The sequence below is a fragment of the Strix uralensis genome, chromosome 7 (assembly GCF_047716275.1).
Source record: "Strix uralensis isolate ZFMK-TIS-50842 chromosome 7, bStrUra1, whole genome shotgun sequence".
NCBI classification, from domain to species: domain Eukaryota; kingdom Metazoa; phylum Chordata; class Aves; order Strigiformes; family Strigidae; genus Strix; species Strix uralensis.
In genome coordinates this window covers 19,986,722-20,003,560 of record NC_133978.1, presented here as the reverse complement: position 1 = coordinate 20,003,560, position 16,839 = coordinate 19,986,722, and positions in this window count along the sequence as shown.

Here is a 16,839-nt window from a genome sequence, read left to right as displayed (position 1 = left end):
CTCCTCGACTTGAATATGTTTTCTTTCATTCTGGTATGAGCAAGGTTTTGGGATGTAGCTGGCAGAGGGTCACTGGATCTGTGTGACAGCCTGGGAAAAAGAGGGGATATAATGTCATGCTATGGGGGGGCTCCCCATTAGCAGAGGAAGGACGAGGAGGGGATGGTCTGTGCAACAGCCATCAGGGTTGGCTTGGACCTGTCCCCAGTTGGTGACTGTAAGGGGTTGTACTTGTCTTAGCTTTTAGCTACCTTTGCCTGGTCATTCATGTCAACAGTGCTGTATTGGTCTCATTTAAGTGAGGACTGGCAGCACCTTCTGCACAAGGGTGTGCAGTGCCACCCCAGGGGTGCCCTGCTGCCACGGGGCTGCTGCCTTGCAGAGCCTCACACAGGGCAGTGTGCCTGTGTGCATGGCTTGGGGAGCCTGCGCTGCCTCAGCCAGCAGCCCCTTGCACAAGAGTCAGGTTAAGGGCAAAAAAAAAATATGGAGAGGGGTTCAAAGAGGAATTGCATGATATTTGCATTCCTGTAAACAGAAGTTTCCAGAAGACTCCAGTTTCCTGTGAAACAGTTCTCCTGCTCACTTGGCAGTGCCCTGCACGTGTACAGCTTGTCCAGGTGAAGGTTTGGGGTCACAAAAGAGGAAGTTGTTTTACTGCAATGCCCTTATGGTGCAAAAAATATCTTGCTAGCATAGCACAGCTCTCAAGTCTGTTAGCAGTAATGTGTTAACCCCTTTGAATCTTATGTCTTGCTGCAGACACTTAGTCCCCATCCCTGGAGGTGTTTAAGAGTTTCATTGACATAATGCTTAGGGATATGGTGTAGTTGGGAACTGTCAATGTTAGGTTAAGAGTTGGACTAGATGATCTTCAAGGTCTTTTCCAACCTAGATGATTCTGTAACCAAATACTTATCTTATTCTAGATACATTGCAGTTTTTGCTCTTTCCTCAGGGAATCTGATAAATGCACTAAATACTCAAAATGTGCAAAACCTATCTGTACAAACAAAGCTCCTCTGCATCTTCTCTGCCTCTCATATGGGCACCGCTGCCCCAAGCAATTCCCCAATCACAGAGTAAGGGAGAAAGTTGCTACCCAGCTCAGCACCTACTGACTCAATTCTGCTTGCTGATGTATCTGTCCACCAGCCATTCCAGAGCAGAGAAGGCTCAAATGCCAGCTGTGTTTTGGGTCCTGGAGTAGGTACATGGTCCTCGCTCCCACCTGCTCTGAAAGGAGCCCTGGTGAGCCAGATGGGAAGCAGCTGCCCAGTACTGTGCCCTGGGGAGGCAGGGCTAGTGGCTTGTCAGGCACATCACTTCCTTGCATACATGATGGAATCAGCTTTGTGCTCACTGAGTTGGGCTGAAGGGACGTTTGAATTAAAAAGCTGTTGCAAGACGTGCTTAAACTCAGGTCACTGCTCTCTAACTCTCTGGAGCCAGCACAGTCCCCCTTGCTTTCCTCTGGAATACCTGCCCTGAGGGTCCTTACCTTTCCCAGCCAAGGTACAAGCTGGCATACCTTGTCAACACCTTCCAAAGGCAGACTGAACTGTTCTGCACTGTGCTGGCTGCTTTCTGGGTTATGGCACAACACAAACCCTTCTGTTTTCCTCCTGTGATGCTGCAGGCTGGCCGGTGGCATGCAGGCACAGAGGGGTCCCCATCAACTATTCTTCCCCCCAGCACACCCGCACTCCCCTCCGCCCATGGTTTTGGGTCAGGTGTCTGAGTTGTCGAGTGCCAGGGCTCAGCTAGGAGAGAATGGGCAGCAGAGTGGTGGTTGGCAACTTGTGGCTGCACACCAGTGGGGCAGCTGGGCACAAGTGGAGGAGCAGAGGGAAGCAATGCCAGGGAGCTGGTGAGGGCCAGGAAAAGCAGCAGAGGTGCTTGAGGAGCAGCAGCAACCCCTCAGAAAGGAAGGAAGGAAAGAAGGGTGGAGGCTCAGCCGCGTCAGGGAGAGGGGCACCTTGTTTTTTCTGCTGGGAACTCAGTGTCCTGGGGGTGCCAGGGGGCTGCTTCAGTGGTCCTGACAAAGGGCAAGTCACGGCCAGGGACACGTTGCCTTCCTCCAGGGGTGGGGGACAGAGCCCAATTTTGCTGCACTGCCTTTATTTCTACAATTGTTTAGTTTATCTTTGTGATGGAGGGCAGCATCTCCTCCAGCTCAGCAGCCCTCAGCTCAGTCTCTCTGTGGGACAGTCCTGATAGGTGCTATGAGGTTACTGTGAGGAGCACTGGGGCACTCCTCCATCCCAGTTCACCTGCTGACATCCCTCCACTTCATACAAAGCAGTGGGCAGCACCCCTCACCAGAGCCCTGTTGTCACAGGAGCTGCCTTGGTGCCAGCCTTGTCCTCCTCTCACCACCTCACAGGTAATGCCAGAACAGATGGATAGGAAGTTTTAGGACATCGCAGCCCCAGGAGCAGAAGACATGTGAGTGTCTGCCTTGAGGGCCTGGGCCCGCTGCCTGGCTCCTGGCCTCCATGGGGGCTGTGAGCCTGTGCCCAGCAGGAAGCCTGGGCTCTGCCATGCGTCCAACTCACAGCATCCCCCAGAGCTAGGCCAAGCTTCATCGCTGCTCTTGAAGGTCCTTTCACAAAGACCATCCCACAGGAGTGAGTGGCACTGTGTCCAACCTCACATTTGTATTTTCACATGCTGGCCTGAAAGATACAGCAATGGGGCAGGGTAAGGCGAGGGTCATGGCCCTGCAGCATAGCGCAGCAGGGCTGGGTGCACAGCAGCAGGAGCTCTTCCCCTCCGCAAAGCCCTGGCTGAGCACACTGGAAGTGCTGCATAGTTTCATGCTCTGCTTTGTCAAGAGGAGACTGGTAAAACAAGACAGGAATCCAGGGGACCATGATAGAAAAGATCAGAGGGTGTGAGGGAAGGGTCAGGGAGTTTCCCACCATGAAATAGGGTGAAAAGGTGACGAGGAGGAACTCAGAAGAGAGGTGTTGTTGACCTGGGCCTCCCTTTCTACCCTCTAAGGTGTTTGCAGCCCCACAAAGCTCCAGCCAGGCCTGGGCTTGGACTGTTTCTCTATCCCCATCACAACTCTGCCTGGTGCAGAACAACGGGTACCCTCTGCTCTTGCTCAGTCTACTGCCAGGAGGTAGCCAGGCTGGGCAGGATCTGCTGGGCCCATGCCAACACCATGTCCTGTGCCAGAGCTGGGGAGCAGGAGTATCCAGAGCAGCCCTCAGCCTCTTTGTTTCTTTGCTTTTTATCCTTGGAGAATCCCAGTGGCTGTGAAAGTGCTGCTTAAACATTGCAATTAATAGGGCTGAGGGTTTGGCAATCTCTGTCTCATTTACCTTGTTGCAAATGTTGCATCGCTGTAAATGCTGCAATTGCTTCGTTTGGAAATGCTCGCTCTCAGTTTAGAGCAATCTGTTTCAGTTGAGTGGAAGAGTTAGATGTGATTTGCTAAATACATCACCAGAGTTTAAAGCAGTACAAATAGCAATTAATGAGATCTTGGGCAATTTGCATTGCTTTCCCCTGAATATATGTGCACACATCAGTAGAACTAAATATTTTTCTTGTGTAGCAATTTAATTAGAACTGATTAAAGTAAACATGGCCTGAAGGTTTGAATATGATACGGACATTGCATTATAAATGTCATTTTGATTAAATAATGGCTTCTTTGCTTGAACAGGATAACTATCCACCCGAAACACAGAGGTGAAACTTTAGTTAATAATAAAACTCCCACCAACTTCAATAGAGCTATATTTCACCTTAATTGTACACATAATTATGCTTTCACAGCCTGATTACAGAATTGACTGTTTCCTGCTTGGAGGGGGTATATATTGTTGTACACCTCCTACAAAAAAACTGGGAACCAAGGACTGTTGACAACTGGTACATGAGCCTGGGCTCAGGAATGAGGGGATCTGGCCTATCCAGTGAAATGATGGAGCTCCCTTGTCCCTGGATGCAACAGGAGCACTGAGAGTTGCCACATGGGCTCTCACTAAAGAAGATACAGTAAGATTAGACTGGAGCAGTGGTTGCCAGTTCCTGTGGATCTGACTGCTCCAGTATTCTGGAGAAGCAACTGAGGAAAGCAGTCTGACTGTGAGTAGGTTTAAATACACTGCACGAGATCTAACCTCCACTGGAAAAGTATACAGAGGCTTCCCAGGCTGAAAAATGTTGAAAACAACTGTCCTTGATGAGTAGATAGTGTTCAGTAGCCAAGGACCTGTCTGGATAACCCCAGGATATACTTTACAAATAGCATTTGTTTCTGCAAACCTGCTATTTAAAGAATCTCTTGCTGAAGCCAAATCAATGCTCTTTCATTTGTGTACAACTCTGATATCCAGTTCTTGGGTGTGTATTTCCTCTGGACATCCCGGAGGATATCTCTGGCTCCACTGTTTGTGAAGTGAAGTTGGTAACGTGACTGTGGACCTTACGCCATGGTCTGTGTACATGACTGTGTGCAGCAGCAGGTGTGTGCTGCGGCTTGGCCCCACATCTGGCACCTCCTTCATGCAGTGGAAAGGGCACAGGAGCTCAGATTTGACACCAGCATTGAGGTGCTTTGCCTCCTCAGCACGTCAGTTCAGTGCTCTGTGCTTTTTTCATCTCCCTACCTGAAAAAAGGAGGTAAAACCATTCTCTCTTGTAAAGCTGTGTGGGCATTAATGCTGTGAGTTTGTATTATACCATGTGTTTCTATGAGCAATAAGTGACCATGGCCATGCAGAGTAACAAAAGCAAGTACATCATAAAAAAACATTTTTTCCTCTCCAAACTAAACCCAAAGCAGGGCTCTTCTAGGTCGAGATGGGAAATGTCAGTGATATGTTCATAACCCCTCTGTTCAGATCTAATCTAAGCCCACTGAAGAAAATTAAATACTACCAAGGACATTCAGGGGTTGGAACCAGGACCTTTGTGACTTTTATCTTAGCAGTGCTACTTGTGCTTTTATCTATAAAACTCTGCTTCTCTTTGTATGCTTGTTTAGTGTGGGATGAACGGAGACAGTCTGCTGTTTTACTGCAGACTTTCCTGCATTTACTAATTTAAGACTGCCATTTAGACTGAAATTTCCAGATTGGCTCATGATGAATCCGTAGTCTATATGCAGCGCTTGAGAGATATTTCCATATCCTGAAATAACAGGAGGCTTGTGATACATCACTTCATGACTCTGCAGTGCTTCACAACTCATAGGATGGAGGACAGATGTCACCAAACTGTGGTACATCAAAACAGTCACTGCGCAATGATCCTTCATATTATTGAACTGACACACAGGTTTCCATGCCAGGTAAAAATAATGGGCACATGAATTTTTAGTGGATTTGTGTAAAGAGAGCTTTCATTGGTGCCTTCCACAGAGTTCCTGGCAGTGCTCTTAACAAAAGAAAAGAGAGTAAGAGCGAATACTGACCTCCAGATGACCCAGCTTTGAATGTTGGTGATTTGCAGTCTGACAGCACAATTTGCTTGCTCCCGAATTAGTTTTAATGTGAAGCAACAGGCAAAGACACAATAAAATATTGCCCCAAGTTTGCAAACTGAATCAGTCCAAGTTCCAGTTTGTCAAAATTGGCAGTAGGTGGGGGCCAGGCTTCTTACCCTTGCCCTGATAACCTGTGTTCATGCGGGCTGAGAATGCAGCAGGAAACAAGGGAAGGGCAGCAAAGGGCTGCAGAGCAGATTTCAGGTAAGCTTGGCTGCCAGGGAAGCACCAAGCTAGAGTTCAATTTTCCAGCAAAGGCTCCACATCTAACTGTTTCAGGGATATTTAAAGTCATGTTTTCAAAGCATAGTATTATAGAGAGCCGTCTGGGAAGAACTGGCTGCTCATTTTAGTGCCCAAAAATGCAGGCTAAGCTGTTCTGAAGATCTAGCTCTGTTTGTGGCTGCTGAACTGTTTTAAAAGCCAAACCCTTTTTTCATATAAACACCAAACTGCCTGATGTCAAGTCAGGTTTGCAAGATAAGATAAGAGTGCTTCAGTGAGGAATAAATGGCGGAGAGTTTATGGAAACAGAGTTATGGTAAATAGATAGCATCAAGAAGAAGGGGGTTTTATGTGGTGCTGTGCATAGCAGAGGTGGATAGAGACTGTATATGTATTTTTCAGAGCTGTGGGAGAAGAAGATGAGTGGGAGGCCAGGGCTTCCCCACCCCTGTCATTGCAGTGGCCAGGAACCCCATGCCACAGGTCTGAGCAAGGGGATCTGGAAGCTGGTGGTGTGCAACAGTGCAGGCTCAGTGTTTCAGAGGCAAGCTCAGAGGGCGATGAGAGGAATGGAGGGAATGTGATAAGGCCAGGGGAGGATTTGGTGAGGGAAGGGGAAGGAATGAACAGGGGAAAGGAGGGGGTGTGGGGAGGCCAGGAGTGCCTCCTTCCACCGTCTCCCCGTTTCCCCATACTGGAGACAGGTTTGGGTCCCTCAGCTGAAACACCAGGGAACTGCTGTACTGCGGGGTGTCCCCATTCCTCTTATAGATGAAGCACATACCCTGTCTAATGTCCCTTCAGCCATCCCAATGGCAGGCGCGGGGGAGAGTGTGCTGCCAGCAGCCACTCATCCTGGCCACCAACAACCTCAGAAATAGCAAGCTTTTGTTGTTATTGTCCTTGTATTTATAGATGACTTGGCCCAAGCAAAGACGAAAGCCATTGGAAATCCATAAGTTGCTGTGGATGTTCCTGTGAAGTCAGTACAGGTCCACAGGATCATACCTTAGAGACGTTTTTTTAATGGAGAGCTCTTCCTTTTTGAAAAGGTGGACCAGTGTAATTCTGCAACACATAAGAAAGCTCAGGGGATCGCAAGTGGTTACGCTGCCAGCCCCCAGGAAGCTGCTGAGCTGCGCTGTATGGCCACAGTGCTGCTGGACGTTGGAGGCAGAGCAGCCGCAGCAGAGCACTGCCACTCCCCGTCAGATCTGGTGTAACATTTCTGGCTCCAGCATTAAGTCAAACGTCTGCACATTCTTATCAGCAAGCCTTGCAGGTAGCATTACGTGTTTGTCCACTTGAAATAGAAATACTCCTTAACTCTGAACCTGCCTGGCCTCTCTCTTCATATGCTAGTCTCTCTTCGTGGCCAATAGATTGATATATTTTTATTTAACCTTTCTGGCTATATAAATTCATGCCTGCAATGGCTCACAACCGTTAGAATTCAGAAAAAAAAAACAATTAGAGAAAATCCATCATGATGCAAATGTATAAGTCAGTCTGTAACTCACTTGCTATCCCCACATATGCGAGCTAATGATCTGGCAGTTTTGAGATATGAACATAACCCAAGCCCTATATCTGAACACCTGGATCTTTACAGAAATTTAACACTAATTTGGACTGGGTAGCTCACAAACACTTTGAGAAAGCTCTAGAAGAAACAGAGGTGATCTTTAAAGCCATGGGTGGAGGAAGACAGTGGGATATAAGACAGACAAAGCTGGACAGGCTACACAGCTCTAGTTAGCACCTGATTTTTTTTTTTAGGGGATTCTTTAGCATATATTGTAAACCTTTCAGGTCATTGATCAGTTTTAACTCTGTTTCTTGCAAGCCATCATACGTTTAGTTGAAAGCACTGGAAGGATGGTGCTCTGCAGATTTCCTGGCCTCCCAGAGCAGACCAGACTTCACTGCTGGCACAGAAAATACTATGTGGGAAGAACTGTGGTGAGGAAAAGATTTTGCAACATCAGCAGTGCCCAAAGGGAGGATGAGGTGGAGCTCTCAATGAGTAATGTGAGGTTTGGTACCAGCAGGTCTAAATATTTCAGATCAAAATTGTGATTTCATCCTGGTATTTTGTTGAAGATCTGGCCTACCAAATGTGCTGTGGCTACCCTGCTTTCCCCTCACAAAAAAGGAGTAGTCTTCCTTCTCTTGCTATTGGAGTTCTGGCCTCCTGCAAGGGAGAGTGTTACATCCCTGTTGTCATGCCATCCCACCAGCCAGCTGGCAGACAGGCCTCCTGATCTTCCCAGTGCTGCTTCCCAGGTGGCTCTCCCTATGTTGTGTGGGCACATCTTGGGCAACCTCTACCTCTTCAAAACCGTCCTCCTTTTCCCCAAACCAGATGCTGCCTTCCCACCATCACACACACTAGCCATGCTCTCTACTGCAAACGCACTAACAAAGGTTTAAGTCAATGTCAGGTGCGTCCCCAAATGTCACACCTGTCTGAGAGGCAGGCAGCTGAATCCTGTTTGTGCTGTAGCAAAGGGCCATGCAGCTGGATCTCAGTGCAATATTTTGATCTTGTGGTCAGACGATGTGCTGGTGAAAAAGATGTGTGATTGGAGTGCTGTTGTTTTGAGTTGGAGGAGAAAATGGCGAGGAGCCTGCATTAATTAATATTAAACCACACTTGGCAGACTCTGACTCCTCCGCAAAGTATCTGTTGCTAGAGGGCATGAAAATATACCTGTTGAGTTGGATGGACGAGGTGCAGAGATACCAAGACAGTGCAGAAACCACCGTGATGTTCTTGGGTGAAAAATCACTTAAAAGCAAGTAGTGATGTCCATGAATTACATCACCCTTTTCACTTGGGCACTGAAGTCAGATGGTATTAAAGAGAAAATGATTGGCCTGTTCTAGGCAGGAAAATGTAACTGTGATTGCTGATGACTGTCTGAGAGCTCTGGGAAAAAATATCCCAGCATACGGAAGGGGCACTGTGTTTCTACTGGTGTTTCACCAGTACATCTCAATGTGTTTTGCAGCAGAAGTCTATGGTTATTTTTACTTTTCTGTGGGGAATACAAAGTTCAGATAGCTGAGGCACAGGGAAGGGAGGGGAGTCAGGCATTGTAGGAAAACTGCAAAAACTCTTACCCTCCTTAGGGACACATGATAATTAAAGCAAACATACAGAGAGCCTTTGGCTGGCATTAGGTCTCAATAAACTAAACCCAAGCTATCTGCAGTTCATTGCCTTGATTTTGTGACAGTCATTTGAGTGTAAGAGCAAGTCCTGTATGGAAATGCAGATTTTTTTTCCTGTTAACCTCTTTCCAGCAGGTGAAAACTAGCTTCCAGTATAAAAATGCGAGGTACCAGCATAGCTGGCAATGGCAATAACTCCCTGGGCTCTCAGGCTGGTCTTCATCTGCTAGGAACCTCTGCCTCAGTCAGTCTTGTGAGCATATTCAATGTTCATATTCATGTTCTGACAGGTTTCAGGGGAAATGAAGTGTCACTTCAGCTTCTTTCCCCACAAATCTTTGGTTTTCCCACCACCAGACTAACAAAACCCTCCAGCACTGAACACAATAGATCGTTAAACCTAAATTGATGCTTTCAGTATTACTGGAATATGAGTAAAGAAAATTTCAACACAGTATTAAAAATATGTCACCTTTGCTGTGGCATTGTACGGGAACTGACATGACTTCTTATTTTGTTTGTCCATGGAAGGGAACTGTCATTTTCATTGCTAAAATATTTGTCCATTGGATGGAAATAATTACAAATGGAACAAAACAAAATGTTTTGATTAAATACAGGGCTGGTCTTGTTTTTCCCAGTAAACGTTTGATGTTTTCAATTCTCTTCCCCCTCTCCTGGGGGTAATATAATGGACAGTTATAGATCACCTTCCATCTCAGAAAGATCCTAGATTGCATACACGTCCTTTGCCACTTAAATGTTGGTACCCATGGGGCAAACACCAGTGAACAATTTATCCCCACGGGGTACCATAGTGAGGGTGAGTCATCTTCTGCAGAGCAGGGGAGTTTTCAGGAGACAGACTCCAGTTCATAATTTGTGCCAAACCCAGGGGTTAGCACTGAAGTGTCAGATCTGGCTACCCCATGGCTGAGGAATGAAAACCAGCAGCTGTCTGAATTCCAGGGATGGTGCTGGGAATAGTTGCAATGAAATGAAGTCCCACCAACTTTGATCTTGGATCTTCTGCACAGAATTAAAGGGGTAACTAAGTTTGGGCCTGAGACACAGGCATTTGGGGAAGCAGCAGGGGGAATTTGCTAAGTTTTCATGGGAGTTTATTGAGCATATGATGATAAAGCAAAGATAACTCTCTTTTATCATCATGATCCATTTCTTCTCACTATGAGTGCTTCGAGGCCCCTGCAGGATCACAGTGAGGACATCAGCAGACTTGCGGTGATCTCTGCATGGTACTGCTTTGTCTGGATTGAAGAGGTGATGCTTAGCCCTGGATCAACCTTGTAAATAAGCATGGAGCAAAAGGAGATTTGTTTGCACAGATCCAAACAATTTCCTTGTTCCTTCTCCTTTCTCCCAAGTTTGATGTGATCGGTTCATATACCTGCCACTTCCCTGGGATATGAGCAGCTGCCAGAACACCCTCTGGCTGCTGTCAGTCTGGCTCAAAACACCTTTGCAGGAGTGGCTTCAAGAGAAGAGAGTGCTGTCCATACAGATTCAGCATTCGATCTCCACTGTTGTTAGAGTGAGGAATCATATTTCCCCCACCCCTGCCCTCTGGGTAAGAAAAGGCAAACATAGCATAAAGGTACCATAATAAGTCTGCTAGAGATGTCTTTGCAGCCTCTTTCTCCTCCCCAAACTGGAATGTGCCTAAGCTCCTTCTGGTCTGCTTATTTCTTTTTTCTGGCAGCCCCTGGGGAAGGCACCTAATACCTTTTCGCAAACATTATTTATGGACTCAGAATGCCAGGAACGTGTCTTTACAAATAGTCTGTACAATATGTCTTGAGCCCTCCTGTCTGGCACCTAATTATGTCAGTCCACAATGCTCAGATTTCTTTGGCTTTTTGCTGTAAGCCACATTTACTGATCTGGGTTGTTTCCACGTGAGCAGAGTACTGTAATGACTGATGAGATGCACTCATGTGACTTGCATGGTAGCGTCCCAATTGTTCACAGTTCCTGGTGATTCCTGCTTAGGTCCTAAAGCCAATGTTTAGTGTTTCAGGAAAAGAGAAAGGTCAATGCTAGCCCTGCAGAACCCATGTCAGATTGCACAGCACCCTAAGATGCTACAGGCTTGCCCCACAGAGGGTGAGCTCACTTGATCTATAGTGGACCATCACTTACATAGCACCACTCCTTTCTGTGAGGTCTGTATTAATTAGATGCATCTATATGTCCAAGTGGGAACTCTGCTTATGTACCCTGCACTAAGGTTAAAGAGTGGGTTTGTACCAGAAAGGCAGTTGTAGATTCACTTTTTATCAAAACCATCTAAAAACCTTCCTTTGGGTGAAAATCACTGGCTTTGGTAGTATTTCTGCCTTTTCAGGATGAAGACCACAGCATAAAATCTTCTCAGAGAAGATTGGTGTGCTTTGTCTCTTGTCTTGTCTAAAAGAGGAAAAGGCTGCACTTTCACACCTTTATAGTTTTCCATTCCCTGTGAATCTGGAATACTGTATCAGTGTGGTAGATCTTGGACTCAGTGTAGTCCGTTAAAGGAAATGCCTCACTCCCAGTCAAGAGTTTGACACAAAATGGAAAACTCTGCATCCAGCTGAAAGCATAGGGCAGGAACTGATGTGAGAGAGAATTTTGTCTGGATGCAAATATTAACATCTCTATTATTCAGTGAATACTATGTGACCCTGAATGACTGTAGTTACATGAAAACTCATTTTACATTTAAATCCAACTGCAGTATCTGTACCAGCACAGGACCTGCAGCTTGTGTTGTCTCCACGTGTAATCTGTACTGTAATGCCTTCTGTGACTTGGGGGTTAAAAAAGAAGAGCATCACTAGGCTACCACTTATCATGGCTTGTCTTCTGTTCATCCCTTACATTGAGTCATTCATTCTTGGGCCATGCAGTCTGACTGGATCACAGCAGAAACCTTCATGAACAGCAGACTCTAGAGGTGCAGAAAATCTCATGTGAAATTCTGGGAATTTTGACAGAAATTTGGCAGTTTCTGGATTTCTTGGATATGCGCTGACAAGGCAAAATACTCAGTGGGTTCACTGAAGCTGGGATTCCCTCCAGTTACCCCTGGATGTTTTGCTGGTGATCTCAGCCCCTCTCCAAGGTCTCACCTACAGCTACTCCTGAACCACTGCACCCCTTGGTTTGCCTTCAAGGAAGGCTCTGTCTTCTAGACCAGTGTTTTCTGAATGCTGACAGAAAGGATGGGATTTGCTGACTTCGGACAAGATGCCAAAGCATGCAGAGGGAACTCTACTATAAACAATCTCTTAAAATTCATTTTAAAAGGAGAAAGAGATGAGGGGAGGAAAAACAAAATACTCAGAGATGCTGACTTGCCATCTACAGTCATCCTCCCTCACCAGTGATTAATCATCTCCCCCTTCGAGCTGAACAGACCAGCTACACACATTCCTCATTCTCTTTATTGCTGGAAAGAAATTTGATTTTTGGCATGCCTTTTGTAGGATTCAGAATACCTTTGTGCTGTGGTGAGTGTGAGGGAAGGGAGTTTCACTTCTGAGCAGATATATAAAAGCATGTATTACAGGCTGGGCTCTCCACCCCACCCAGGTTGCAGGGAGCCATTTGTGGCTGCCTGATCCCACAGCTCTGGCACACACTGGACTTACCAGGCTGGAGACTCTGGGTCTGTGTATATTGCTGCCTGTTGCTGGAGATAATATGCTCTTGCAGAGTGGAAGTCCCTTCTGAGTCATCAAAGAACTGAGTATGGAGGAATCAGAAGGAATGGGATTTCAAATGAGATAGTAGCTTCCCTTTACTGTCTGCATGCTGTGAACTAAGTGAATTTTGGGTACTGTATTACAAAACATAAATAAATCACATTAGTAAGTACAATTGCAGGCAAACCATGTACAAAGTAGATTTCCCTGAAGACAACCTAAGCCTAGTAAAGAACCACATGGCTGTGGTTCAGGAGGCCTTCAAGAAGGCGATGTGGATGGGAATCTGGCTCTTCTTACTGCTGGGGTTAAACCATGGTCTTGCTAATGATGCAGCAGTTTCCTGAAATTTGTAATGACAATTAAATGGGTAAAGAACAGTTACCTGGTGATAAAGCTTATAGCTAGCTCAGTTCTGAAGGAGTTACAAAAAGACAAGACTGATCATCTCATGCAAACCAGCTGTCATGCAATGCAGCTGAATCACAGTGATCAAAAGCCACAAAAGAAGGAGCTGATTTACTACCTCAACAGAGTTTCATGAACATTGTGGTGCTTGGACCACTCTCATATGTTATTAGTGCTGGGGTTTGCCTGTACGTATGTGTCTCCCCACTCTATGCTCTCAACCTGTAGTAAGATCTCAACACGCATGTTTGGTACATTGAGCTCACAGATATTTGTATTCCCCCTCTGCCTGCCAGCAAAAATTTCACAAGAGTTTTCCTTTAGCGTGACTTAGAGGTCATTGTCTCATGTGACACTCAAAAATGTAATCATTCCTGGTTGGAGTTGACTCTGACTGTAAGGAGAAGCAGGTAGTTGGCATGTTCAAACGTAGGCCAGGACTCTCTCTGAGCCTGCGGCTCTGTGAGTTGCTGTGCAGCACGTGCAAAGCTGCACCCTGTGATCAGCTTTTCCAGATTCCTTAGAAACAGCCTGTGAACTCCCAGCATCCAGTGGGTCACAGGCTGCAGTCAGTCATGCTGTGACTCCCAGGCTTCACTGGCAGATTGGCAAGTGTGCCAGGCAGGTAGCAAGCTGCAGCACAGCAGGATTTCTGTGCTCTCCTTCCCTGCCTCACCCGTAACATTTTAATTTCTTGCAGCCACAAGCAAAGGTGGTTTAGGGACCAGGAGCTTTGTCAACGGGGTTGGATGTCTTCCAGGTCTGGAAATGAAGCCATAAACTCTGATCCTAGTATGTATTCACATCAAGTGAGAGCAGCCTGTAGTTCTGGAGCAGAAGGTTATCAGGATGAGTGCTGTTTCTCATCGTGCATGAAGTTGGTGCCTGTGTGAATGTACAGCAACAAATCATTGCAAAGAGCCAAACAGTTATGGGCAGAGAAAGGAGGAGAGGATTTTGTTACAGTTACCCAAATGTAAGCCAGAAAAAACATTGCTGACAGAACTTAGGCTTGAAAGATTTGGACCAGGTGATGAGCTGGATAAAACTGTCATTTCTTAGCAGATGTCATATTCTCAGTTACAAGCAGAAGTGCTGTAACATCCAGACCTAATCATAGTGAAAAAACACAATCAGTCTTTTAAGCAATGCATGAATAAAAGATGTGTATTCAAATGCCAGGCTAAGAGCTCACTGCAACTGTCAGAATAATGTGGTGATTTTTTTGTCACTTTTGCCGCAGCTTTTTAAGGAATGATCCTGGCCCCCAAGACAACTGCTTACTTGCTGAAGTGTAACATCACACTATCAATCCTTTTGCCTGACAATCCTAATCCTGCTCTGTCTTGTCTGCGCTGCATGCTGCAGCAGGAGCTAGAAAACTGAGAGCTGTATGCCAGAAAACCTTGGGATGTTGATGTACAGAACGGTGGGTGGTGTTATTTAGATGTCTTTGTAAACAAACAAATACAGCTGATTAAAGCTGGATGGCCATAGAGGTTTCTGCCTCCCTCTGCACACCCCACCCTCTTCTTGGCAGTTACAGGGATTTCAGGTTACTCAAAAGGCCAGGTTGGAAGTGGGTGTCTTAGGAGCTGCTTCACATGTGGTTCAGCTCCTGCTGACAGAGACAGCAAATGTGGAGGAAAGCTGCATCACTGTAGCATGATATTCTCATTATTTGGTGGGATGTTTCAGTCCAGCTGTCAGTAAATGCCATTCCTAGTACCCTGCAGCTCTGACTGCCAGCTGAGAGAATTTGATTCCCTAGTAACACAGAGGGGCTGGCACCCAAACATGCTCCTACTTCACTGATCAACACATCTTACCTTATATATTTCAGGACCACAAGCTAGATAATTAAACTTGAAGGCAACAGCAACTTCTTGGAGACTGTGCAGCCACCTAGCGTTATTGTCTATATAGCATGCTGGTTACCTGCTGAGACCCCAGATTGCTTCAGGGCTTTTTTCCTACACATCTCCCAGTGGAATGTTTAACTCTAAGTTATAGGAGATTTAGTTAAACTTGCCAATCCACTGATCTTGATGATCTCTGAAATTTCTGACCACCTGAATATTGTGCTGTGATGGAGAAGAGGATCCTGCTACAGCATTTTTTTTTCAGTCATAGCAAGTATGGGTCGTTACTATCAGGAAGAGCAACCAGGGTGTCCATGGCTGTTACTGCTGTGTTTTAGCAGTCATTGATTCTTAAGCAAAAAAAAAAAAAGGAAAAAAGAAAAAACTAAATTTAACTTTGAAGATCAGTGAGCAAACCTAAGTGATGCCACTGCTATCCGCCACTGTGCTTTGGAGACTTTCTCATTTGCTCAGGAATAGGAAAGTCTTGTCCATATATTGCAAACAAGTAAGACAAGGGCAAACCAGCCTGAATCTGTATATCTCATTTTTCTCTTCTAGAGAAAACCATCTTATTTCAAGGTCCCAGCTTCCTCTTTGGTCATTCAGCAGACAGGGCAATTAGTGCAAGGAACTATTTTTACAGTTCATAGCAAATTAGTTAGGCAACCTGTGCAGGCAAGGAGTGTGATGAAATTACACCCATTCTTGTATTGCATACCAGAGTAACAAGTAAATCTCAAAGGTGACTGCGATTTAGCAGCAGCCACTTGGCCAACCTGAGAACAGAACTGTCTTTGTTTACAATCTGCATTTTTCTAACTCTTATCTGCTCTCTTGCACCGTAATTTCCCCCACCCCCCCCCCGTACCACTTGGTTCATCTTTCTCTGCACCTTGCATTATACAGTATAAATGTCTAGGTGTGTTATGAGGGACTTTCATCTTCTGAAACAAAAGGTGATGGACCGGTGACTTTCTGCACTGCAGTAACAAGTCACTGACTACTGAGGTAAAAGAGATTGCTTCTGGATAGAAGTTATATGTCACAGCCTCTTTGTTTGGGCTAAGGAGTGGAGATTTATGCCATGGAGACACATCATTCTCTGGATCCTGCTACACTTATGGAAGGTGCTGCCAGCTCTGCCTGTTTAACATACTTTGCTGGTGGAAAGAGCCCTATTCCCAACCCCTAAGAATCTACCTCATGAACAATTTACATGAACACTGCCTTATTCCCCTTGTTACCTTAGACCATTAATATCAAATACTGAAGTCCCAGTCTCAAGAGCAGCTGGAGAGAAGCAGTGACAAGCAACACTTACTCATTTCACAGTAATAGCTGGATCTGGAGGATGTTTGTCGGCATCACCTTACTCATGTGTGCTAAGCCAGGATAAGTGCCCTTGTCTGCAAGACTGGACATGAATCTTTTGCACACTCCCCTTCTAAGTGTCTGTCTGTCTGTGGGATGTTAAAAACAGACTGTGGTATGCCTCCAACAGGCTCCAGCCACAACTGACTGATCTGGTAGCATTTACCTGGAATATTTTTTTAAAAGGCATATTTTTCGAAGTCTTTCACTGCATCGTTTTGTGGGTATTGGATATCTGAGTATTACCAAAGAGATGGCTAATGAATTACCATTCTGTCATTTATTTCTGATGACTTTTACCAATAAACAGGGAAAATAGTATTCCAGCCCTAAATTACAACTAGCTGAACACAGAAACACCCTGCATACAAAGGCAAGTACTTGCCTAGAAGCTAACAGAGCCACTCTTCTGTTGCAGGGCATAGCAGGGGGTCCTGGGCCTGGATGGATGCAGCCACAGTGGCAGTCGTGGGAGGGAGGGTGAGGGTTGCTACACAACAGCACAGTCTCTCCCTGCAAAAATGAATGGCAGTCATGATGCTGAGCCATCCACAGGAAGCCACAACTCCGCTACCCACCA